At 39.0% G+C, this 25,734-nt stretch overlaps 1 protein-coding gene and 1 long non-coding RNA gene across 3 annotated transcripts in view; one reads left to right on the top strand and one right to left on the bottom strand.

The window, feature by feature from the left end:
• TFPI (tissue factor pathway inhibitor) overlaps nt 1-18,358 on the bottom strand; it is a 97,276-nt gene extending 78,918 nt beyond the window's left edge. Inside the window, exon 1 of one of the 2 annotated variants that reach the window (XM_019969599.2) lies at nt 18,163-18,358. The gene's annotated coding sequence lies outside the window, so the exon portion shown is untranslated. The remainder of the gene's footprint in view (nt 1-18,162) is intronic. The other variant, XM_019969591.2, reaches the window with a different exon arrangement.
• On the top strand, nt 17,344-25,352 carry LOC109565709 (uncharacterized). The gene is made up of 3 exons (XR_002181687.2): nt 17,344-17,573; nt 18,284-18,353; nt 24,276-25,352. It is a non-coding gene; the product is annotated as an uncharacterized lncRNA (long non-coding RNA).
• The last annotated feature ends 382 nt before the right edge of the window (nt 25,353-25,734 follow it).

Below are 25,734 nucleotides of genomic sequence, written 5' to 3'. Positions count from 1 at the left end.
TCTTTGAATGAATTCATCTTTTCTCATCACAGGAACTCTTTTTTTTTTTTTCTAATTTTATTTTATTTTTAAACTTTACATAATTGTATTAGTTTTGCCAAATATCAAAATGAATCCGCCACAGGTATACATGTGTTCCCCATCCCGAACCCTCCTCCCTCCTCCCTCCCCATACCATCCCTCTGGGTCGTCCCAGTGCACCAGCCCCAAGCATCCAGCATCGTGCATCGAACCTGGGCTGGCAACTCGTATCCTACATGATATTTTACATATTTCAATGCCACTCTCCCAAATCTTCCCACCCTCTCCCTCTCCCACAGAGTCCATAAGACTGTTCTATACATCAGTGTCTCTTTTGCTGTCTCGTACACCGGGTTATTGTTACCATCTTTCTAAATTCCATATATATGCGTTAGTATACTGTATTTATGTTTTTCCTTCTGGCTTACTTCACTCTGTATAATAGGCTCCAGTTTCATCCACCTCATTAGAACTGATTCAAATGTATTCTTTTTAATGGCTGAGTAATACTCCATTGTGTATATGTACCACTGCTTTCTTATCCATTCATCTGCTGATGGACATCTAGGTTGCTTCCATGTCCTGGCTATTATAAACGTGCTGCGATGAACATTGGGGTACACGTGTCTCTTTCCCTTCTGGTTTCCTCAGTGTGTATGCCCAGCAGTGGGATTGCTGGATCATAAGGCAGTTCTATTTCCAGTTTTTTAAGGAATCTCCACACTGTTCTCCATAGTGGCTGTACTAGTTTGCATTCCCACCAACAGTGTAAGAGGGTTCCCTTTTCTCCACACCCTCTCCAGCATTTATTATTTGTAGACTTTTGGATCGCAGCCATTCTGACTGGTGTGAAATGGTACCTCATAGTGGTTTTGATTTGCATTTCTCTGATAATGAGTGATGTTGAGCATCTTTTCATGTGTTTGTTAGCCATCTGTATGTCTTCTTTGGAGAAATGTCTATTTAGTTCTTTGGCCCATTTTTTGATTGGGTCATTTATTTTTCTGGAGTTGAGCTGTAGGAGTTGCTTGTATATTTTGGAGATTAGTTGTTTGTTGGTTGCTTCATTTGCTATTATTTTCTCCCATTCTGAAGGCTGTCTTTTCATCTTGCTTATAGTTTCCTTTGATGTGCAGAAGCTTTTAAGGTTAATTAGGTCCCATTTGTTTATTTTTGCTTTTATTTCCAATATTCTGGGAGGTGGGTCATAGAGGATCCTGCTGTGATGTATGTCGGAGAGTGTTTTGCCTATGTTCTCCTCTAGGAGTTTTATAGTTTCTGGTCTTACGTTGAGATCTTTAATCCATTTTGAGTTTATTTTTGTGTTTGGTGTTAGAAAGTGGTCTAGTTTCATTCTTTTACAAGTGGTTGACCAGATTTCCCAGCACCACTTGTTAAAGAGATTGTCTTTAATCCATTGTATATTCTTGCCTCCTTTGTCAAAGATAAGGTGTCCATATGTGCGTGGATTTATCTCTGGGCTTTCTATTTTATTCCATTGATCAATATTTCTGTCTTTGTGCCAGTACCATACTGTCTTGATAACTGTGGCTTTGTAGTAGAGCCTGAAGTCAGTAGGTTGATTCCTCCAGTTCCATTCTTCTTTCTCAAGATCGCTTTGGCTATTCGAGGTTTTTTGTATTTCCATACAAATTGTGAAATTATTTGTTCTAGCTCTGTGAAGAATACTGTTGGTAGCTTGATAGGGATTGCATTGAATCTATAGATTGCTTTGGGTAGTATACTCGTTTTCACTATATTGATTCTTCCAATCCATGAACATGGTATATTTCTCCATCTATTAGTGTCCTCTTTGATTTCTTTCACTAGTGTTTTATAGTTTTCTATATATAGGTCTTTAGTTTCTTTAGGTAGATATATTCCTAAGTATTCTATTCTTTCCGTTGCAATGGTGAATGGAATTGTTTCCTTAATTTCTCTTTCTGTTTTCTCCTTATTAGTGTATAGGAATGCAAGGGATTTCTGTGTGTTGATTTTATATCCTGCAACTTTACTATAGTCATTGATTATTTCTAGTAATTTTCTGGTGGAGTCTTTAGGGTTTTCTATGTAGAGGATCATGTCATCTGCAAATAGTGAGAGTTTTACTTCTTCTTTTCCAATTTGGATTCCTTTTATTTCTTTTTCTGCTCTGATTGCTGTGGCCAAAACTTCCAAAACTATGTTGAATAGTAATGGTGAAAGTGGGCACCCTTGTCTTGTTCCTGACTTTAGAGGAAATGCTTTCAATTTTTCACCATTGAGGATAATGTTTGCTGTGGGTTTGTCATATATAGCTTTTATTATGTTGAGGTATGTTCCTTCTATTCCTGCTTTCTGGAGAGTTTTTATCATAAATGGATGTTGAATTTTGTCAAAGGCTTTCTCTGCATCTATTGAGATAATCATATGGTTTTTATTTTTCAATTTGTTAATGTGGTGTATTACATTGATTGATTTGCGGATATTGAAGAATCCTTGCATCCCTGGGATAAAGCCCACTTGATCTCTTAATTTAATCAAGTTTGAAAGTGAAAGTCGCTCAGCTGTGCCTGACTCTTTGCAACCCCATGGACTGTATATTCTGGCCTGAATTCTCCAGGCCAGAATACTGAAGTGGGTAGCCTTTCCCTTCCCCAAGGGATCTTCCCAACCCAGCGATTAAACCCAGGTCTCCCGCATTGCAGTCGGATTCTTTACCAGCTGAGCTACCAGGGAAGCCCAAGAATACCGAAATGGGTAGCCTATCCCTTCTCCAGCAGATCTTCCTGACCCAGGAATTGAACTGGGGTCTCCTGCATTGCAGGTGATTATTTACCAACTGAGCTATCAGGGAATCCCCCTAATCCAGTTTACTTAACAGCAAAGATCTTCATAGTATGCTGTTTTCATTTCTTTCCTTTAAGTGGGAATATAAATAAATAGATGGGATAAACAAAACATGGTATTATATGTCTAAACCAAACTGGAGATTTCTGAGAATTCAATTCTGGTCAACTACTAATGCCAGTAATTCCAAATGAAATGAAAAAATACAAAGAAATACAATGAATTTTGGTGTGAGAGAAGAAAGAACAGTTGTGAACATATTTACTATGTTTTTCTCTATTATCATTACTGTCCATAATAAGAAAGAAAATTATACAATAAGACCTTTGGCTACTTCTATTTTTTCTCCCATTTGTTTCTGCTTTTCTAGGCATTCATTATTTAGTAGGGTAAGAAAATGGTATTTCACCAAAACCAGATAAAGATGCCACAAAAAAGAAAATTACAGGCCAATATCACTGATGAACATAGATGCAAAAATCCTCAACAAAATTCTAGCAAACAGAATCCAACAACATATTAAAAACATCATACATCATGACCAAGAGGGCTTTATCACAGGGATGCAAGGATTCTTCAATATTTACAAATCAATGTGATACACCACATTAACAAATTAAAAGATAAAAACTATATGATTATCTCAATAGATGCAGAGAAAGCCTTTAACAAAATTCAACATCCATTTATGATAAAAACCCTCCAGAAAACAGCCATAGAAGGAATATACCTCAACATAATAAAAGCCATGTATGAAAAACCCACAGCAAACATTATCCTCAGTGGTGAAAAATTGAAAGCATTTCCCCTAAATGCTTTCAGGAACAGGACAAGGGTACTCACTTTCACCACTACTGTTGAACATAGTTTTGGAAGTTTTAGCCACAGCAATCAGAGAAGAAAAAGAAATAAAAGGAATCCAGATTGGAAAATAAGAAGTAAAATTTTCACTGTTTGCAGATGACATGATCTTCTACATGGAAAACCCTAAAGAGAACACCAGAAAATTACTACAGCTAATCAATGAATACAGTAAAGTTATAGGATATAAAATTAATACAAAGAAATCCCTTGCATTCCTATACACTAACAATGAGAAAACAAAAAGAGAAATTAAGGAAACAATTCCATTCACCACTGCGACAAAAGGAATAAAATAATTAGGAATAAATCTACCTAAAGAAACAAAAGACCTATATATAGAAAACTATAAAACACTGGTGAAAGAAATCAAAGGTGACATAAATAGATGGAAAAATATACCATGTTAATGGATTGGAGAATCAATATAGTGAAAATGAGTATACTACCCAAAGCAATCTACATATTCAGTGCAATCCCTATCAAGCTACCAACAGTATTTTTCACAGAACTAGAACAAATCATTTCACAATTTGTATGGAAATACAAAAAAACCTCAAATAGCCAAAGCAATCTTGAGAAAGAAGACTTGAACTGGAGGAATCAACCTGCCTGACTTCATGCTATATTACAAAGCCACAGTCATCAAGACAGTATGGTACTGGCACAAAGACAGGAATTTAGATCAATGGAAATAAGAGAATGGAAATAAATAGAAATTAAAAGCCCAGAGATAAATCCATGAACCTATGGACACCTTATCTGTGACAAAGGAGGCAAGAATATACAATGGAGAAAACAATCTCTTTAACAAGTGGTGCTGGGAAAACTGATCAACCACCTGTGAAAGAATGAAACTAGAACACTTTCTAACACCATACACAAAAATAAACTCAAAACAGATTAAAGATCTAAATGCAAGACCAGAAACTACAAAACTTCTAGAGGAAAACATAGACAAAACACTCTCTGACATACATCACAGCAGGATCCTCTATGACCCACCTTCCAGAGTAAAGGAAATAAAAGCAAAAATAAACAAATGGAACCTAATTAAATTTAAAAGCTTTTGCACAATGAAAGAAACTATAAGCAAGATGAAAAGACAGCCTTCAGAATGGGAGAAAATAATAGCAAATTAAGCAACTGACAAAGAATTAATCTCAAAAATATACATGCAGCTCATGCAGATCAATACCAGAAAAATAAATGACCCAATAAAAAAATGGGCCAAAGAATTAAATAGACATTTCTCCAAAGAAGATATATAGAAGGCTAACAAACATGAAAAGATGCTCAACATCACTCATTATGAGAGAAATACAAATTAAAACCACAATGAGGTACCATCTCACCTGGTCAGAATGGCTGCTATCAAAAAGTCTACAAACAATAAATGCTGGAGAGGATGTGGAGAAAAGGGAACCCTCTTACACTGTTGGTGCGAACGCAAACTCGTATAGCCACTATGAAGAACAACACAGAGATTCCTTTAAAAATTGGAAGCAGAAATGCCATAGGACCCAGCAATCCCACTGCTGGGCATACACAAGGAGGAAATCAGAATTGAAAGAGACACGTGTACCCCAATGTTCATCGCAGCAGTTTAATAGCCAGGACATGGAAGCAACCTAGATATCCATCAGCAGATGAATGGATAAGAAAGCAGTGGTACATATACACAATGGAATATTACTCAGCTATTAAAAAAACACATTTGAATCCTTTCTAATGAGGTGGATGAAACTGGAGCCTATTATACAGAGTGAAGTAAGTCAGAAAGAAAATTACCAATACAGTATATTAATGCATATATATGGAATTTAGAAAGATGGTAACGATGACCCTATATGCGAGACAGCAAAAGAGATACGGATATAAAGAAAAGACTTTTGGACTCTGTGGGATAAGGCGAGGGTGAGATGATTTGAGAGAATAACATTGAAACATGTATATTACCATATGTGAAATAGATCACCAGTTCAAGTTCGATGCATGAAACAGGGCACCCAAAGCCGTTGCACTGGGACAACCCTGAGGGATGGAATGGGAAGGGAGGGGGGTTCAGGATGGGGGACACATGTACACCCATGACACATTCATGTCAATGTATGGCAATGGTGTAAAGTAATTAGCCTCCAACTAAAATAAATAAATTAGTTTAAAATAAAATAAAAAGAAAATGGTATTTCAGGACCACTGTTTCTCTTATATGTCCATCCATCAATCTCTTGATTACATAATTAATCATAATTAATCTATTAATTAATTCTGAGTGTATTCATTGGAAGGACTGATGCTGAAGCTGAAACCCCGATACTTTGGCCACCTGATGTGAAGAACTGACTCATAGGAAAAGACCTTGATGCTGGGAAATATTGGAGGCAGAGGGAGAAGGGGACAACAGAGGATGAGATGGTTGGATGGCATCACTGACTCCATGGACATGAGTTTGAGCGAGCTCTGGGCGTTGCGGATGGACAGGGAAGCCTGGCGTATTGCAGTTCACGTGGTCGCAAAGAGTCAGACACTACTGAGTGACGGAACTGTAACATCTTAAGCAGGAGGTATATGTATTTTGGAAAGACACAGAAAGACAGTTGAGACCTTCCTAACAGGGTTTTAATTAAGACCTTGATTCATAGCTCATATAATTCAAGTTGATATTACCTTTTTTAAATTTTAAAGATGAATAGATAAAGTCTGCTTCCGCATTTCCTTTTAAAGTCTTGCAATCCTAGATTTTCTCTGCTCAGACAAATATATTGGACACTCCTCAACTATCTGCTTTTGATAGTATCAATTGTATTATAAGAAAAAGAAAGCAACATGTTAGTACATGTATGGGAATTTCTCACAAAATATTCTCATGCTATCACTTCCTTGAGGGAAAAAGAAGCAAAATTTACACTCAATATGCCCGAGGCTAGATATTTACAACATTTTGGTTTCAGATAAATGATCAGGTAACTTTGTGTCTGACTATGAAAGTGTTATGATTCCAAATATTAGCTAAAGTTTTATACTTAAGTACAATAAATATGTTAAACCAATAATGATCAATTTTCTCCCTCTTCAGTGAGTGCAACTGTGAGTGAAATAAATCTTAATGTGAAAAACCTGAGAATTTCTGATTGTGCTCTAGTGAAAACTCGTACTGCATCTGTTGGTGACTACACCCATGTGTTAAGATGACATCCTGAGTTCAACTTTCTGAATCATCATTGTAAAGGAACGGGGGGGCTCCAGGCAGCTGAGTCACATTCTTCCAGGAACCATTAACACGTTGATCTTCAGCATTTCCATTCAGACTAAAATGTCAGACCTATGAAAGAATGAACTATGGACTCAAGAGAATGAAAGGAAACTGTTGCCACTTCATTTTTTTATTTATAGCATCCTATAAAGAGTTCTGTTTTCTCTTGGTTCCTCACATTGAATGTTCATTATTTTATATTTTTATAAAAATCAGCTAGTTTCTCTAAATTGCCATTCCATTTTCCCCTATCCAAATTCTACCAACACATAACCAGGAATCCGATTGTATGCTCTTGTTAAAAGGCTAGTTAATTTCACTGATTGCAATTTTCTTGCAATGAAGACCAGAGTTTTAATTTTGTACTACATTACTTTCAATACTAATAATTAGGTTGATTTATAAATGACTAAAATTTATCACACTGTACACATTTTTTTTTAATCCTGCAAAAGATCTAATATATAAAAAGTATATAGTTAGGATTTTCATGGTGGTGTAGTGAATAAGGATCCTGCTGCCAGTGCTGGGGACACAGGTTCAATCCCTGGGCGGTAGAGACCCTATGTGCTGCAGAGCAACTAAGCTTGAGTACCACAGCTACTGTGCCTTTGCTCTACAGCTCACATGCCCTACAGCCAGCAAGTCAAAACTACTAAACCGGTGTGCTGCAACTACTAAAGCCTGTGCTCCACTAAAAGAAAAGCCACTGCAATGAGAAGCCCATGCACCACTATCAGAGAATAGCCCCCACCCTCCTCAACTAGACAAAGCCTGCATGCAGCAATGAAGACCCAGTGCAGCCACAAACAAACAAACACAGCAGTGTACTGGTCAAAAAAACATTAAAAGAAGTATACAGTTAATGCTCAGCTTGGAAGATGTTAAAAATTGATTCTGCTTATTCAAGTGTAATTTTGAATTGTAATTGATGCTTTTGAACTGTGGTGTTGGAGAAGACTCTTGAGAGTCCCTTGGGACTGCAAGGAGATCCAACCAGTCCATCCTAAAGGAAATCAATCCTGAATATTCATTGGAAGGCCTGATGCTTAAGTTGAAGCTCCAGTACTTTGGCCACCTGATGCGAAGAACTGATTCATTTGAAAAGACCCTGATCCTGGGAAAGACTGAATGCAGGAAGAGAAGAGGATTACCGAGGGTGAGATGGGTGGATGGCATCACTGGACTTGATGGACATGAGTTTGAGCAAGTTCCAGGAGTTGGTGTTGGACAGGGATGCCTGGCATGCTGCAGTCCATGGGGTAGCAAAGAGTTGGACATGACTGAGAGACTGATTCAATGGTAATGATAGAAGTGAGGCTTTAAATTTAATCTCCTCCTAGGCTTTTCATAAAAGATCTTTTCTCAAAAGTTTCTTACCCAGAGGATAACTTAGGCATCTCTCCCCCACCCTTATTCATCCTGTGCCAAGTTTATCTGCCTTTGAAATCTTTATCTTGCCTTCTTCAGGATATATTATTACTTGACACTCTTTTTGATCCTAATGCTATTACTGGTTTCCTTGAATATTATCATGTTCAGATACAATTTTCATGGTTATGTGTAAGATCCTAAGGAACAAATACACACATGGCTCAGATATTTTTCTCACACATTTTTGAGGACCATTCATGAATGCTCATTCACTCATATCTTTTCAGATGAAGCTTCTATTCAGAAGGATAGGTGTCACTTGTATCTCTTCGTCCTCTGAATAAGGAGACAGTAATATGGAATGCAGGGAAGAGGGGATGGGAGACCAAGGTTGACATAGTAGTGGCAGGCAATCACTGGTATCTAAGGAAACTTTTACTTTCTTTAGGGCTGTAATTAATAAATTTAAATAGATTTAAAGGAGTTTCAGCCAAAGTTTACCACGAATAGAAAAAAGAACCCTCTCTTGCCATGTGAATTGAGGCTAATTTAAATTCTCTCTAGTTAAACACTTTTCTTCCACTGGCATATTTTTCAGCAATTCCTTAAGAGAAAAACATATAAAATCTGAAACTTGAAAAGAAATTATTGCCACTGAAAGGAGAGCTTGAGTGTTTCTATTGCTTATTGCTTATCTCTTCATTTTTATAAACCTGCATTACTGCCTGGATGTACATGCCATAATGATTGCTTTATTGTGTACCTGTTTCCTTTCCTCATAGACAGAATAACTATGTCAAAAGAGACCCAAAACCAATAAGATGCATAGAAACTTGAATAATGTTCACACTGTTAATAATTATAAAAACAAATTCTAATGCTAAATATACTTTGTTTGCAATGTTTGCCATTTGGGATTATCTTTTTATCTCAATTTGTATATATAATTAAGCAAGTAATACTTGAAACTAAGTTTCCTTTCATAAAAAGAAAAAAGTTTTAATTTGTGCTGTCAATGAACTTTCCAAACTTTCAATATGTACACATATCCAGGAATCAGGGGAGGAAAGATAATTGTGAGAAATTGTGATAGGAAACTATCAGTAAAGCCACTCTTAAATTCATTACAAAACTCTTGAAGCTCTAGGTAAATAACACTCAGCACTCAACTTTGGAAATACTTGTTGAACAAGTGACAATTTGATTGGTTTTAAGCTAGTAGGATTAATTTATCATCTAAAATAAGAGAGTAAAATATTAGCCACCCAAATAGCTACTGTTATCAGAAAATCATAATGAAACAAACTGTTTATCTGAGATGAAATAATTAATTTTTAGAAATAGTGAATTTATTCATTATATAAATATGTAAATATATTTACTCATTTAGCATAGTTACTAAGATATAGCAAGCAAAAAATATTTACCTTATCCAGGACAATCAATGAATTACAGTTTACATGCTCTTAATATATGTCTATTTATGTTTGTTTTTAGTTTTTTAGAGTATTAATAAATTTAAAAATAAAATACTCTTCCACACTGCACAGCAAAAGAAATCATGAACAAAATGGAAAGATAACCCACATAATGGGAGAAAATATTTACAAATGATATGACCATGAAGGGATCAATCTTCAAAATAGACAAATGGCTCATTCAGCTCAATATAAAAAAGAGCTCATATATATGTATGTGTGTATATATATATATATATATATATATATATATATGAGCTCATGCAGCTCAATATAAAAAAATACAGCCCAATCAGAAAATATAAATAGACATTTCTCCAAGGAAGATGGACAAAAAGCACAGGAAAAAATGCTCAATATTAATTACTAGAGAAAAACAAATCAAAGCTACAATGAGGTATGACTTCATGTCAGTCAGAACAGCCATCAAAAATATCTACAAACAATAAATGCTGGAGAGGGTGGGGAACCCTCCTATAGTGCTGATGGGAATGTAAACTGGTATAGCCACTATGGAAAACAGTATAGAGGTTCCTTGGAAAACTAAAAATAGAGTTACCATATGATCCAGCAATCCCACTCCTAGGCATTTATCTGGAGGAAACTATAATTTGAAAAGATACATCTGCTCCAATGTTCACTGCAGTACTATTTACAATAGCCAGGATGTGGAAGCAATCTAAATGTCCCTCGACAGATGAATGGATAAAGATGTGGTACACATATATAACGCAATATTAGTCATAACAAATAATGAAATGCTACCATTTGCAGCAACATGGTTGGGCCTAGAGATTATCATGCTAAGTGAAGTAAGTCACAGAAAGAAAAATATCATATGATATCACTTATATGTGGAATCTAAAAAACTGATACAACTAATTTACAAAACAGAAACAGACTTACAGACTTAGAAAACAAATTTTTGGTTACCAAAAGGGAAAGTTCAGGGGGAGAGATAAAATTAAGAGGTTGGGATTAACATATACACTCTACTATATATCTTCCCAGGTGGCTTAAATTGTAAAGAATCTACCTGCCAATGCAGGAGCCACAGAAGATGCAGATTTGATCCGTGGGTTGGGAGCATCCCCTGGAGGAGGAAATGGCAACCCACTACAGTATCCCTGCCTGGGAAATCCCATGGACAGAGAAGCCTTGTGGGCTATAGTCCATGGGGTTGCAAAGAATCAGACATGACTGAGCACGGACACTCACTTAGTATATATATATATAAAATAGAAAACAGATAATCAACAAGAACCTATTCTACAGCACAAGTAACTCTACTCAATACTCTGTAATAACCTATATAGGATAAGAATCTGGAAAAGAATAGATATATGTATAACTGATTCACTTTTTTGTATACCTTAAACATAACTTTATAAATCAACTATATGCCAATATAAAGTAAAAATTTAAAGAAAAGTAGTTCTTCCACTTTCAGCTATAATGGATTAACATTGGATTTATTCTCCCATCTGCTGCTGCTGCTGCTGCACTGCTTCAGTCGTGTCTGACTCTGTGCGACCCCATAGAGGGCAGCCCACCAGGCTCCCCCGTCCCTGGGATTCTCCAGGCAAGAACACTGGAGTGGGTTGCCATTTCCTTCTCCAATGCATGAAAGTGAAAAGTGAAAGTGAAGTCGCTCAGTTGTGTCCAACTCTTAGCAACCCCTGGACTGCAGACTACCAGTCTCCTCTGTCCATGGGATTTTCCAGGCAAAGAGTACTGGAGAGGGATGCCATTGCCTTCTCCATTCTCCCACCTGAAACAACTTAAAAAAATTAAATAGTCAAAATGTATTAAATAATATTTGAGCTAATTAAATACTGGTAAGTGAAGAGCAGTAATCCCATAAGGATGGGAAACAAGATTTCAGCCCTACATTCTGATCTGCTCCAGCACGCTGACTGAAGGGAATTTCTACATTCAAAGACAGGAAGAGGAGGCTCTGGAATTGCCCAGTGGTCTCCCTGAGTTTAGTAGAAAGCATATTCTCTGGAGGGGCCACAGTGGCTAGAGTATTCATGGCAGAGTAACAGAGTAGAGAGCTATACAGAAAGAGAGACCCAGAAATCTTCAGATGGCCTCAACTCTTCAGCTTTATATCTATTACTGAACACATGAGAGAATATCACTTAAATCTGGGTAAAGAACCACCTTAATGAGTTAAAGGGGAATAACACTTAAAACACATGTAAAGCTGCAAATATTTCTTGTCCCTAAATTTCAAAAACCTCTTCATGGTGCACTGAGTAGTCAGAAAGGTTTTTTTTTTTTTTTTCCTCAGCACTGGGAGAAAATTAACCATAGAGTAAACATTTTTCTGACTCTGCTTAACAAAGCTTGACAGTGAGATAACAAAAAACCAGACTGTTTGCAAATAGTTAAACAGTAACTCAAAACAAAACTAAATATTATTTACTGGTAGACAGCATATGCAGCACTTAAGAAGATAATATTCACAATATTAGCCATTCAAATAAAAATTACAAGACATACAAACAACAGTAAAATATAATTAGAAGGCTCAAAATGACACAGAAAATAGAATTAACAGACAAGAATATTTAAACTAAAATTTTAGTTACACTCATATGTTCAAGAAACTAAAGAAAATATTGAGTGTGTTAAATAGAGAAAGAAGATAGAGACTCAAACTGAATTTCCACAGATGAAAACAATATTTGAGATGAAAAATACACTGGAAGGGACTATAAACACATTGGACGTAGAAGAAAAGACAAGTAAATCTGAAGACATAATGATAGAAACTATGTATATTGAAAAACAGGAAAAAAAAACCAAAATATTATTTTTCTTGTACTCATTTTTCAATTTTAAGTATTTTTAAGTGTACAACTTCATGGCACTAATTACACCTATATGTTTTTGCAGTCATCACCTCAAGCAGAAACTCTGTATCCATTAAGTAATAACCTACCATTCATTCCTTCCTCCAGACTCTGTTAACCTCAATTCTACTTTTTTTTTTTCTATGAATTTGCCTACTGTAGATAAATTCCTTGTAAGTAGAATTATACATCATTTGTTCTTTTTTTATGTCTGGCTTATTTCACTTAGTATAATGATTTCAAATTCATTACCATAGCATGAATCAGAAGTTCATTCATTTTACAGTCCTGTATATTTAAAATCAGTTGCACATAAAAGAGTCAGTAGAGTGTTAGTTGCTTAGTTGTATCTGACTCTGAGACGCCACGGACTATAGACTGCCAATCTCTTCTGTCCATGGAATTCTCCAGGCAAGAACACTAGAGTGGGTTGCCATTTCCTTCTCCAGGGGATCTTCCTGACCCAGAGGTTGAACACAAGTCTCCTGCATTGCAGGTGGATTCTTTACCATCTGAGCCACCATATGATATTTTAATATAAACATTTTGCTTTATTTCCTGGGATACTCTGAAGGTTATGTGTAAAAGAACTTTAAAAATATTACCAGTATTTTACAACAAACACCACTATTCTGGAGACTCACCCAATTTCTGCTATTTATTCCATTTCATGACCCAGATAACCACAATGGTGTGATCACTCACCTAGATCCAGACATCCTGGAATGTGAAGTCAAGTGGGCCTTAGGAAACATCACTATGAACAAAGCTAGTGGATGTGATGGAATTCCAGTTGAGCTATTTCAAATCCTAAAAGACGATGTTGTGAAAGTGCTACACTCAATATGCCAGCAAATTTGGAAAACTCATCAGTGGCTACAGGACTGGAAAAGGTTAATTTTCATTCCACTCCCAAAGAAAGGCAATGCTAAAGAATGCTCAAACTACCGCACAATTGCACTCATCTAACATGCTAGTAAAGTAATGCTCAAAATTCTCCAAGCCAGGCTTCCGCAATACGTGAACCGTGAGCTTCCAGATGTTCAAGCTGGTTTTAGAAAAGGCAGAGGAACCAGAGATCAAATTGCCAACATATTCTGGATCATCCAAAAAGCAAGAGAGTTCCAGAAAAATATCTATTTCTGCTTTATTGACAATGTCAAAGCCTTTGACTGTGTGGATCACAATAAACTGTGGAAAATTCTGAAAGAGATGGGCATATCGGACCACCTGACCTGCCTCTTGAGAAATCTGTATGCAGGTCAGGAAGCAACAATTAAAACTGGACGTGGAACAACAGACTGGTTCCAAATAGGAAAAGGAGTATGTCAAGGCTGTATATTGTCACCCTGTTTATTTAACTTATATCAGAGTACATCATGAGAAACGCTGGACTGGAAGAAGCACAAGCTGGAATCAAGATTGCCGGGAGAAATATCAATAACCTCAGACATGCAGGTCACAGCACCCTTATGGCAGAAAGTGAAGAACTACAGAGCCTCTTGATGAAAGTGAAAGAGGAGAGTGAAAAGGTTGGCTTAAAGCTCAACATAAAGAAAACTAAGATCATGGCATCTGGTCCCATCACTTCATGGCAAATAGATAGGGAAACAGTGGGAACAGTGGCAGACTTTATTTTTTGGGGCTCCAAAATCACTGCAGATGGTGATTGCAGCCATGAAATTAAAAGATGCTTGCTCCTTGGAAGGAAAGTTATGACCAACCTAGATTAAGCAGAGGCATTACTTTGCCAACAAAGGTCTGTCTAGTCAAGACTATGGTTTTTCCAGTGGTCATGTATGGATATGAGAGTTGGACTATAAAGAAAGCTGAAGGCCAAAGAATTGATGCTTTTGAACTGTGGTGTTGGAGAAGACTCCTGAGACTCCCTTGGACTGCAAGGAGATCCAACCAGTCCATCCTAAAGGAGATCAGTCCTGGGTATTCATTGGAAGGACTGATGTTAAAGCTGAAACTCCAATACTTTGGCCACCTGATGCGAAGAGCTAACTCATTGGAAAAGACCCTGATGCTGGGAAAGATTGAGGGCAGGAGGCAAGGGGACAACAGATGATGAGATGGTTTGATGGCATCACCAACTCGATGGACATGGGTTTGGGTGGACTCCGGGAGTTGGTGATGGACAGGGAGGCCTGGTGTGCTGCAGTTCATGGGGTCACAAAGAGTTGGACATGACTGAGCAACTGAACTGAACTGAACTGATTCCATTTATAAGCCTTGCAAAGTAAAGAATGAGGTGTTACTTAAAAACAGGTTTTTATAGTATTCAAGGATGGGATAGATGTTGGTGAGAAACATGAGTAGGAGAGAGAAAATGAGGTTAACAGCAGTGTGGTGGCAGCACTGAGGGTGTGGTACAGAAGGGGATCAATGGTAGTCTATGCTTAGCAATAAAAACACCATCATGCTATATTATCATGATATATTATATCATATCATATCATGCTATACTAATGGGTACTTCCACATTCCTGATGTTGAAATAACCAAATAAATAACATGAAATATTTATTCAGTCCAGAGAGAACTGTCTCCCCAGGACTAGTGGTCTACCAGATAGAAAAACTTGGGATAGAAATATTGCAGCATTGGGACTTCTTCTATGGAACATGGACCTCTTTTGTTTTTAAAATAATTTAAAAATTTTGTTGTTCCAACTAAGGAAAGAACATAGAATCCCAAAGGAAGGCCAGGAGAGATGAATATAGCAGATTTGACATGCATCCAATGTTTTTCTTATTGGTTTTGAAAAGAAGAAAAGTAGAAATGACTAGAGTGCCCTCAGCCTATTGGTAGCTGAATCCTAGGTTCTGGTTCTACAAAGCATCTGCTACTTGGAGAAGTGAAGACAGGGAGAAAAGAGTAATAGGAGGACTGGGCTCACAGAGATGATACATCACTCTAAGAAAGCACTCATTGAGGGTTACAGAGGCCCAGGAGAGGTAGTCTAGCAGAAAGAGCACTCTCTGGAATAGCTTGAATTCTTTCTTCATTTTGGTGAGACTTAATATGCAGAAATAGGACTTCAATAGTCATCTCAAGTCTAGAATTCAGGTTTCTCCAAATGCACATGGTAAGAATCAGAAATCATTATAGTACTGGAATATTTCTATAAAAACATAACACATTTAAAAGTTTACTTTTTTTAAAGACAACTCTGCAAATTTAATTAGCAGAGTTAAATGTTTTAGATGGTAAACAAAAAAAGGGTGGCTGAAGACAGCCTTTATTGAGAAAAGATGATTTGGTCTGCAGTACAGTTCTTAGACCTGGTCTACTAGCAAAGATAAGCTGATACAATTAACTAATTTTTAATCAATATTATCATTGAATTTGTTCAATTTATACCAACAAACAAGATTTTTTTGAAAACTCTATCCTGAGTACCTTCCTTTCCTTTTCATATTATCTCTCCTCCCCCACCCCACCTTTTGTGGGCAACAATGCTTATTTTCATTTTTTTCTTCTATTAAGTAGAGATGTCAGTTGAAATCTGTATTAAGAGTTTGTGACACTCAATTTAATAAACCAACCATTCCTAAAGAATCTATAGTACATCTGCTGTTTGGTTAGATTGCTAGGTGTTCTGGGAATTCATAAAGCCTTTTCATCTTGGCTTTTTTTCCTCTAGTAGTTTGTCATCTGTCCAATTATGTTTTGAATTTGAATAGTGTAAATAACTAAGACCAGGTAATTAATTCTTAGGAAGAAGCAAATTAGTTTTATGAAAACTATAGTTTGATACAAAACAATTTTCCATTTCAAAGATTATTATTTTTAAATTTAGCAATATTGTTTATATTAGAATATTCTGGCAAAGTAGTTGTTGTACAACCAATAAGAAAATAAAGCCTAGAATTATGAACAAGCAAGCATCAGCTGATGGCATAATGCATTTGAATAAGACACATTTCTCAAAGGTGTTTTGATCTAGATATTGGAGATAAAACAAAAGCTTAAAGATATAAAACTGTACATTAAAAACAAAAAAACAAAACTTGCACAAGTGAGCATATCTAATAGAAAAAGGAACCAAGTTATTAATAGTAGACATATCATTAAAGCTCTCTGTTAAGACTTTACGGTTACCTGAATAAGACAAATTTGGCTTCCCCATATAACCGTTCAAATTGTTAAAAGTATATATTTTAAACTTTTACTCTTAGATCTATAAAGTTAATTATATTCTTAGATCTACAGAGTTAAGTATCTGTATTCATATTAAGAGTATTCCGTCTCTGTTGATGCCTAAGGACACTTTGTATCATTTTATTAACCCATATACCCCTAATTAAAATTTCACACACCAATACATTTTCAGAGATTATTTGCCCTTCAGTTTAAAGATTAGATCAAATATAGATTATACATCTTAAAATTATCATGCACTGGAATTATATATATATATATATATATATATATATATATATTCTAAAACTGTTTTATGAAAGATTTTGCTAGCTTAAAAAATTCTGCAGTATCTCAAAATGGACACAACTTTTAACCTCTGATAGAAATATTATGCTTTTACACATAAACTATGACTCTCTGGGCTGCGTGTTTCCTGCTTGGGTTCTGCCCTGTATATTTACATTATCACAAACATACAAGTCATTTTGTGACTAATTTCCAGAGCACTGAGTCACAGTGTGGCTGTTGCTTATCTTTTCTTTTCTTTTCCTGAACAGTACTGCTCTTGGCTTTCATTTTTCATTAATACTCATACAAATAAGTACTTTACATAAATAATTTTCTTGTTTCATTATAGTTCTGTGGTTGTGTTTTTCTATATTATGTGCTTTCCTCTACTACCAGAAGCTAAGTTTAATATCATTTTATAAGCAACCAGAATACGACAGTACATCATATTAGGTATGTAATCTATTGCTTTAATTCACATAATTATACTTTATATAGTACAACCCTGTTTATTCTTATTTTACTATCTTAGAATATAAGTTTTTGTCTTTGGAGACTTGTAAAATATTTCCTTAATATTTTGAGATTAGTTAATGCTAGAATGAAATAGACAACAGGAATTCTGTTTATACCTTATTTTAAACATCAGCAATTGATGGCAATGAAAGAACTTTCTTTAAACATAAGACTGTCAGTGTCTTATTGTGCTTATTTATATGCGATTAAATAATATTTAAAGGTTAAAAGAAATCTTCAGAAAATTCCAATAAAAACACAATTAGCAAAGAACTGCCAACCCAGGCTTAAAATTATAAACAATGGTACATCTCACCAACTTAAAAAATATATATATATTTGCTTAAAATTCAATGCAAAATGCTGAGAATTTAGTTTTGCATTACAATCAACTTATTTACAGAGAAGGGTCAATTTTCATTGTAGGGTTATAGACAATGGTCCTCTCCTACAACTCTTTGCCTCTCAGCACCCTGTTTTTCCTCCAAGAAAAAGAAATAAAGGTTATTTATTGCCAGGTACTCACGAGTAATATCTCTGAAGAAAGTTCTTAGAAAGATTTTTTCAAAGCAGAATTGAGTTCATTTTGTTTTCCCTTCCAGGCATCGAAGAGAGAATTTATCTTGTCTACTTCTTCTTTTAAACAGATGGAGAAACTGGGGCGTGGAGAATAATGAAAGAAATGCAATCTGATCCTGCCTGCAGTGAAAGGGCGAGGTAAGAATTTGACTTTTATCCAGCCCAAAGTCGCTCCCGTCTATTGGAGCAAAGAGCCTCGGAGAACACCCGCAGCTGGAAGCAGCCAGGCTTCCTGTTTAGGTCACTGCAACTCTTTTTAAGCTAATTTCGCCAAACTATTCAAAAGCCTTTTCTATTATGGAGGAAACAAAGGAATCAGCTGACACTAAGATTTCAAAATTACTATTTCTTTTATTTCCAAGATTCTTTTTGTAATTAGTTTTAAAAATCCACTTTTCCCCCCTTGTGCTATATATTTCTAAAATTTTACGTATTTGTCATTACATTGTTACTTAATAAAGCGAGCCTTTTTAGTACTTTATTTCTCTTCTAGTTATTTCATCTACATTCTCATTATATTTATGGAAAAATCTGAGGGCTGCTGAAATTCCCTTTGATTAGAGAGCTGATGTAATGTATTGTCAGTTGTAGACTGATCGGCTTCCCAGGTGGTAAAGGAAGAAACAGAACAGGCTCCATCTTGAAAGCAGGACTCCATCTGGGTGACTGTGGACTTTGAGCTAGATGCCCAGTATCTATGGAAACGACATACCAACTGGAAAACCAGGCCCCCTGGATGGAAGAGCCCAGGGCTCCTACCTAGACTCTCTGTTTCCTAAAATAATACCCTAATTATCTGTGTAACCGAATAGAATCATAAGTTCTATTATACTTATTGGGGTATAACCACAGGCCTATTGATAAGTGTCCACTGTTAACTACCTAGGCTTAAGGCATATGAATCACGGGTTAACTTTGATTGTATCTTTCTTTTCCTTTGTTCAGACTAGTTTCAGGGAATTTGGGGAGATGGGTTTGGGCACATACACTTAAGGTATATAAGGTTTTCAGAAAAACTGGTCAGAGTCCTTGGCTAAGAGGAGATTCTGCCTTGGGCCCGCCAGTGCAATAAACTGCACTCCACTATCTGCATTGTTCTTCTGAGTGAGTTTGTTTCCCAGAATGCATGGCTACAACATTGGTGCATTGGTTGGGAAACTCCTCACTTTGAGGAGACAAGTCCCCTTTGGGACTACTCTGAGGACTTGCAGCTCGAATCTTCTAGAAGGGGGAAGGCGCCTCGCCCTTCTGGAAGGATTCTACTTCTCAATGCCCGGACTTTTCACGTTAGCAGGTAGTGGACGGCAGCAGGGGAACTGAGCATTCAAGTGAGGAGGAACCCACCCAGCAGGGTGGAAGAGGGGGCCTGACCACTCCCCTGGGAGGGATTAGAAGGGGCACAGACCACAGGAGCCTGGAATAGGCAGGTGGCAATGATTGCTTGGTACACAGGTTGACAAGAGTGTTAGGGCTTAGGAAGGAAATTTGTGAAGGTCATTTAGGAGGTGGTGTCCATGCCATCTTGGGGAAAATTATGACCAAGCAATTGCCAGGGGATTTTTAGGAGAAGAAACTTGGTTTTTGTGTGCTTATATTCTGCCCTCCCCAAGGAGGTGTCCCATCTGCTATGAAATTCTTGACCCTCTCGGGATTGTCAGGCTAGAAGAAGGGGGATACATAAGTGAGTACAAATTGGCTTTTCCAGAGATGGTCTGGGACATGAGATATTTAACCCATCTGTATTTTCATCTGCACCTGATCAAGCCCACCAAGGCAGAACGAACTTTAAAAGTTAAGGGAGAAACAGTCTTGGATCACGTGGTGTTCTGGTTTGGCTGTGCTGACTGGCAGGTGAAGACACGCTGGTCCCCCTTCTCTCTCTGGGATCTGGCAGGTAACTCTTCTCACCCCAATTAGGAAGGAGGCAGAACGGCAATTTAAGTGTCACTGAGTGGAAATATCAGACGTACATAGGGTACTGAGACCTTCGTAGACAGAACGAAAAGGAAAAGTAGAAGGCCCGAGAAGGTAAGCAAGATGGGGGGAAGTGAATCTAAGGTAACTATATTGGAGTGCATAATTAAAAATTTAAAGAAGGGATTTGGAGGAGACTATGGGGTGAAGATGAAGCCTAACCGCCTCCACATACTCTGTGAGGTCGAATGGCCCCCTATGGGAGTAGGATGGCCACCAGAGGACACCATGAACTTACAAATAGTGGAAGCAGTCTATACAGTAAGAGAGCCGGGACACCTGGATCAATATCCGTATACTGATTCACGGCTAGGGTTAGCTCAAGACCCTCCTAGTTGGACAAGGTTCTGTATCCAGAAGGGAAAGGGAAAAATATTAATGGCACAAAAATTGACTGATGATCAAAAGGGAAATTCTACAGGATTTGGACGGGGATGACCTGACTCTTCCCCCATACTGGATAATGACGCGCCCGCCTCCCAATGCTCTACCAGGAATGGAGGCCGCCTTACTGCCCAATCCAGGGCCAGGTGAAGTTCCTGCAGCAGCCACTGCTCTTCTACCAGCTCTCCTGGAGTTTGTAGAGCTGCCCTTTTGGCAGGCTCCAACAGCAATGGAGACCTCTGGTCAATGCCCCCAGAATTCCACCTCAGCTGGACCGCCTAGATTGTATCCCCCTCTCCCGGTGAGTACTGATGGGAAGGGGGAAGAAAACAGCAAATAGACAGAGGCTGCGCTCCACCAAGGAACAGGGGGAAAGAACCCCACTACAGATGCCCCTCAGAGAGCTACAACAGCCTCTAGTTCAGGACGCATGGGGCCCTACCATCTGCCCCCTGTAGCCTATATTATTGCCAGGCATTTTCCTCTATGGATACATTAAACTGGCAGAGACACGCTCCACTGTACTCGGGGGAGCCACAAGCCATGATTAGGCTAACGGTGACTATTTTTCAAACCCACCGTCCTGCATAGGATGACATAACCCAACTACTAGTTTCCCTTTTCAGCACTGAGGAAAGACACAGGATCCTAACTGAGGCCAGAAAATGGTTAAGAGAAATGGCACCTGAGGGTACTGCAAACCCGCAGCGGTGGGCAGAACGAGCCACCCCAGAGGAGAGGCCCAAGTGGGACTGTACACCGAAGAGAGGGGCCACCTGGAGAATGACTATTAGTCTATTAGACCATTAGTCTCCACACCCGACTAATAGTCGGGTGACTATTTTGAGGGGGTCCCCCAAAAGCTATGAGTATCGCAAAACCCTCCAAAGTGATTCAAAGGGAAAGCGAATCACCCTCTGAGTTCTGCAAAAGACTGTTCGAGGCCTGTAGACTTTATACGCCAATAGACCCAGCCAGAGGCTGCTGGGTCTCAGATGGTGATAAACGCAGCCTTTGTGTCTCTGCTAAAGTAACGATTATCTTGCTCCTGCTGCTGCTAAGTCGCTTCAGTCGTGTCTGACTCTGTGCTACCCCATAGACGGCAGCCCACCAGGCTCCCCATTCCTGGGATTCTCCAGGCAAGAATACTGGAATGGGTTGCCATTTCCTTCTCCAATGCATGACAGTGAAAAGTGAAAGTGAAATCGCTGTCGTGTCCGACTCTTAGAGACCCCATGGACTGCAGCCTACCAGGCTCCTCTGCCCATGGGATTTTCCAGGCAAGAGTACTGGAGTGGGTCGCCAGTCTCTAGCCTACCCTGAAAATATCAAATGCGGGGACACCAAGTGACTCATGAATTTTTATACATCCCTAAATGCCCAGTACCTTTGTTAGGAAGGGACTTTCTGTCTAAATTGGGGGCACAAGTGACCTTTCCCCCCACGAAAGACGCACTGTTTGAGTGGGCCCAACCACCTATTTATTCTTCCCCTCAGTAACCCCTCAAGATGAATGCAGGTTGCACGATCTCCAGGAAGGGAAACCGGACAGGCTAAACAGTTGAGAGAGAGAGTTAACTCAATAATTCCCTCACGTCTGGGTAGAAGACAACCAACCCCCCACCCCCACCCTCGCACCCAGGCTTGCAAAACAAATCCCACTGGTAATAGAACTCAAACCCTGTACAATTACATCAGCACCTGCCCTGGGCCTGCCAGACCTTGCTAAGCCGTTTACACTTTACGTGACTAAAAAGGACAAGGTAGCTATGGGAGTATTGTCCCAGATTATGGGGACATGGGACTGACCAGTGACTTATCTCTAATCAGCTGGACAATATTGCCACTAGGTGGCTGGGATGCTTATGGGCAGTTACTGCAGTTGCCTTACTGGTCTGGGAGGCAACCCAGCTGACTTTGGGCCAAGATTTGTTCGTAAAAGTCCCACATGAGCTCAACACTCTCCTGTGAGGGGACCCCCATAAATGGCTGTCGACACCCCAGATTACTCAATACCAGGGACTGTTATGTGAGAACCCCCAGGTTACTATTGAGCCTTGTCAGGCCCTGAATCTGGCCACTCATTTCTTGTGGGAGAAGGTGGGCCCTCACAAGATTGCAAGGAAATATGCCAGCAGACCTGACTTGAGAGACCAGCCAATCCTGGACACAGACTGGGTCCTGTACACCAATGGCACCAGCCTGGTGAAACAAGGACAGTGATTGTCAGGACATGCAGTAGTCATGGAAGAAACCATCGCTGAGGGTAGCTCTGTCATCACACTGGCCCGCTCAACAGGCCAAACTATATGCTCTAATCCAGGCCCTCCAGCTGTCACAAGGTAAGAAGACAAACATTTACATAGACTCCAGGTATGCTTTTGCCACGCTACAGGGCTCGGTATAAGGAGAGAGGCCTTTGACAGCTATTGAAAAAGATATTAAAAATAAGGAAGAAATTAAGACACTATTAGATGCTTCCTGGGAACCAGAAAGGGTTGCAGTCATACACTGCTGAGGACGTCAAAAAGAGGATACCCCCTGGGCTCAGGGAACAGACTGGCAGATAAGGCTACTAAACAAGCAGCCGAGGGCTTGGGGGTGACAAGTGAAGCCCCTATTAAAGCTCTCATATTGGCGGAGCTACCTGAGCTAACGCTAGACTCTCCAAAATACACTGCAGCCCAAAAGCGACTAGCCAAAGCAGAAGGGGCCATCAAGACTGAAAAGGGATGGTAGGAATTGCCAAGTGGCAAATTCTTGGTACCGGAGGAGCTGCCACCCACTCTGGTAAGCCAAACACACCAAGCGACCCATCTAGGCCATGAGAAACTGGAAGAGCTAATTTGAAAATATTTCTTGGTTCCCTGCCTCTCTTCCCTATGCAGGACAATATCTCAGAACTGCACTGCCTGCTCACAGGTCAATGCTGCCTCTCGGCACAGACAGAAACCTCCAGGGATTCAGGTAAAAGGCATGCTGCCTTTTGAACGCCTGGAAGTGGACTTCACTGAAATGAAACCTCACTGACACTACCGTTACATGCTGGTCATGGTATATACGTTCTCGGGATGGGAGGAAGCTTTTCCTACCCGCACTGAAAGAGCATCAAAGGTAGCCTGGTGCCTGCTTAGGGAGATAGTTCCCAGATTGGGATTTCCTACCAGCATTGGATCGGACAATGGCCCGGATTTAGTAGCTGATTTAGCATAACAAGTAAGCAAAACTTTAAACATCAAGTGGAAATTACATACAGCATATAGGCCCCAGAGTTCTGGGACGGTGGAAGGAACTAACTGGACACTTAAAGAGACAGTCTCCAAGTGGATCTTAGAGACTGACTGTTCCTGGGTGGACTTGTTTCTGATGGCTCTGCTCAGACTCAGGATGACCCCACAGTCCCATGGCTCTTCTCTGTACAAAATTGTGTACGGGAGGCCCCCTCCCATAATAAAACAGGTGCCAACAAATTTGCCTCAGATAAGGGGAGATGAGATTTCACAGCAGATGGAACAACTGGGTAAGGTAATAAATCAGGTAACTAAGTTTGTATAAGAAAGGGTGCCGTTCCCTCTTGGGGAACAGATTCACAAATTTATGCTCAGGGATCAGGTGTGATCAAGGGCTGGAAATACGACTCTTTGGCCCCACATTGGAAGGGTCCATATACTGTTGTTCTAACCAGCCCTACTGCACTTAAAGTTGCAGGTGTCACTCCCTGGATCCACCACATGAGGGTGAAGAGAGCATACCACGCAGACCCAGAGGACGCGGAGCAGACTACACAACAGGACCCCACTGATCCTCGTGAAAGCAAGATCATCTTAAAGAAGAAACAGAGATGAAGCTCTACAATCAACTGCTGCTACAAGGACTTGCTGCTATCATCTTGAAACTAACCATAGTTTCAATACAAAGAGGGACCTGTGCTATGATTAAAGTTGAATGTTGTATATATATTCCTAATTTATCTGGCTATATATCAGCCACCCTAGATGACATGAAAGGTCAGGTAAAAGTTATGTCTGATAATAATCCTCCTTTTTGGACTTCAATCCTATCTTGGGTGAAGGGTGTTTGATGGAAAACCATATAAACCATTGTTATAGTTGCCTTGATAGTTCTGCTTTGTGGACCCTTTATTTTACGATGTATTATGAACTTTGTAACACAAAGGTTGGTGTAGTTTTCCCAAATTGGAGGTCAGAGAGTCAGGGTGCAATATATCACTATGAATGCTGCTCATACTATGAGTTAAGAGCATCAAGAGTGGGGAATGAAGGAGGAAACAGACAGAACAGGCTCCATCTTGAAAGCAGGACTCCATCTTGGGCCAGACTGTGGACTTTGAGCTAGATGCCCAGTATCTATGGAAATGACATACCAACTGGAAAACCAGGCCCCCTGGATGGAAGAGCCCCAGGGCTCGTACCCAGACTCTCTGTTTCCTAAAAGAATACCCTAATTATCTGTGTAACCGAATAGAATAATAAATTCTATTATGCTTATTGGGGGTATGACCACAGGCCTATTGATAATTGTCCACTGTTAACTACCTAGGCTTAAGGCATATGAATCATGGGTTAATTTTGATTGTATCTTTCTTTTCCTTTGTTCAGACTAGTTTCAGGGAATTTGGGGAGGGGGGTTTGGGCACGTACACTTAAGGTATATAAGGTTTTCAGAAAAACTGGTCAGAGTCCTTGGCTAAGAGGAGACTCTGCCTTGGAACCCCTGGTGTAATAAACTGCACTCCACTATCTGCATTGTTCTTCTGAGTGAGTTTGTTTCCCAGAACACGTGACTGCAACAATGGCACAGAGATAAAGAATCTGCTTGTTAATGCAGGGGATAAAAGAAACTCAGGTTTCATCCTTGAGTCAGGAAGATGCCTTGGAATAGGAAATGGCAACCCAACTCCAGTATTGCAGCTTTAAAATTCCATGGACAGAGGAGCCTGGCAGGCCACAGTCCATGGGGTCACAAAGTCATACACACACACGACTGGGAAACTGACTATTAAAGACTGCCAGGCTGTAAACCCTGCCTCAGCTACTTACTAACTTTGCAAGTTTACTTAATTATTTAAACTATTTGGGCCTCAGTTTCTTTTTTTCCCTAATATAATAATAGTAAACGTTCCTAGGATTGATAAGTAGTA

Source organism: Bos indicus, chromosome 2 (assembly GCF_029378745.1).
Source record: "Bos indicus isolate NIAB-ARS_2022 breed Sahiwal x Tharparkar chromosome 2, NIAB-ARS_B.indTharparkar_mat_pri_1.0, whole genome shotgun sequence".
Taxonomy (NCBI): domain Eukaryota; kingdom Metazoa; phylum Chordata; class Mammalia; order Artiodactyla; family Bovidae; genus Bos; species Bos indicus.
Note: the sequence above shows the minus strand (reverse complement) of the source record. Positions and strands in the feature narration are given on the sequence as shown.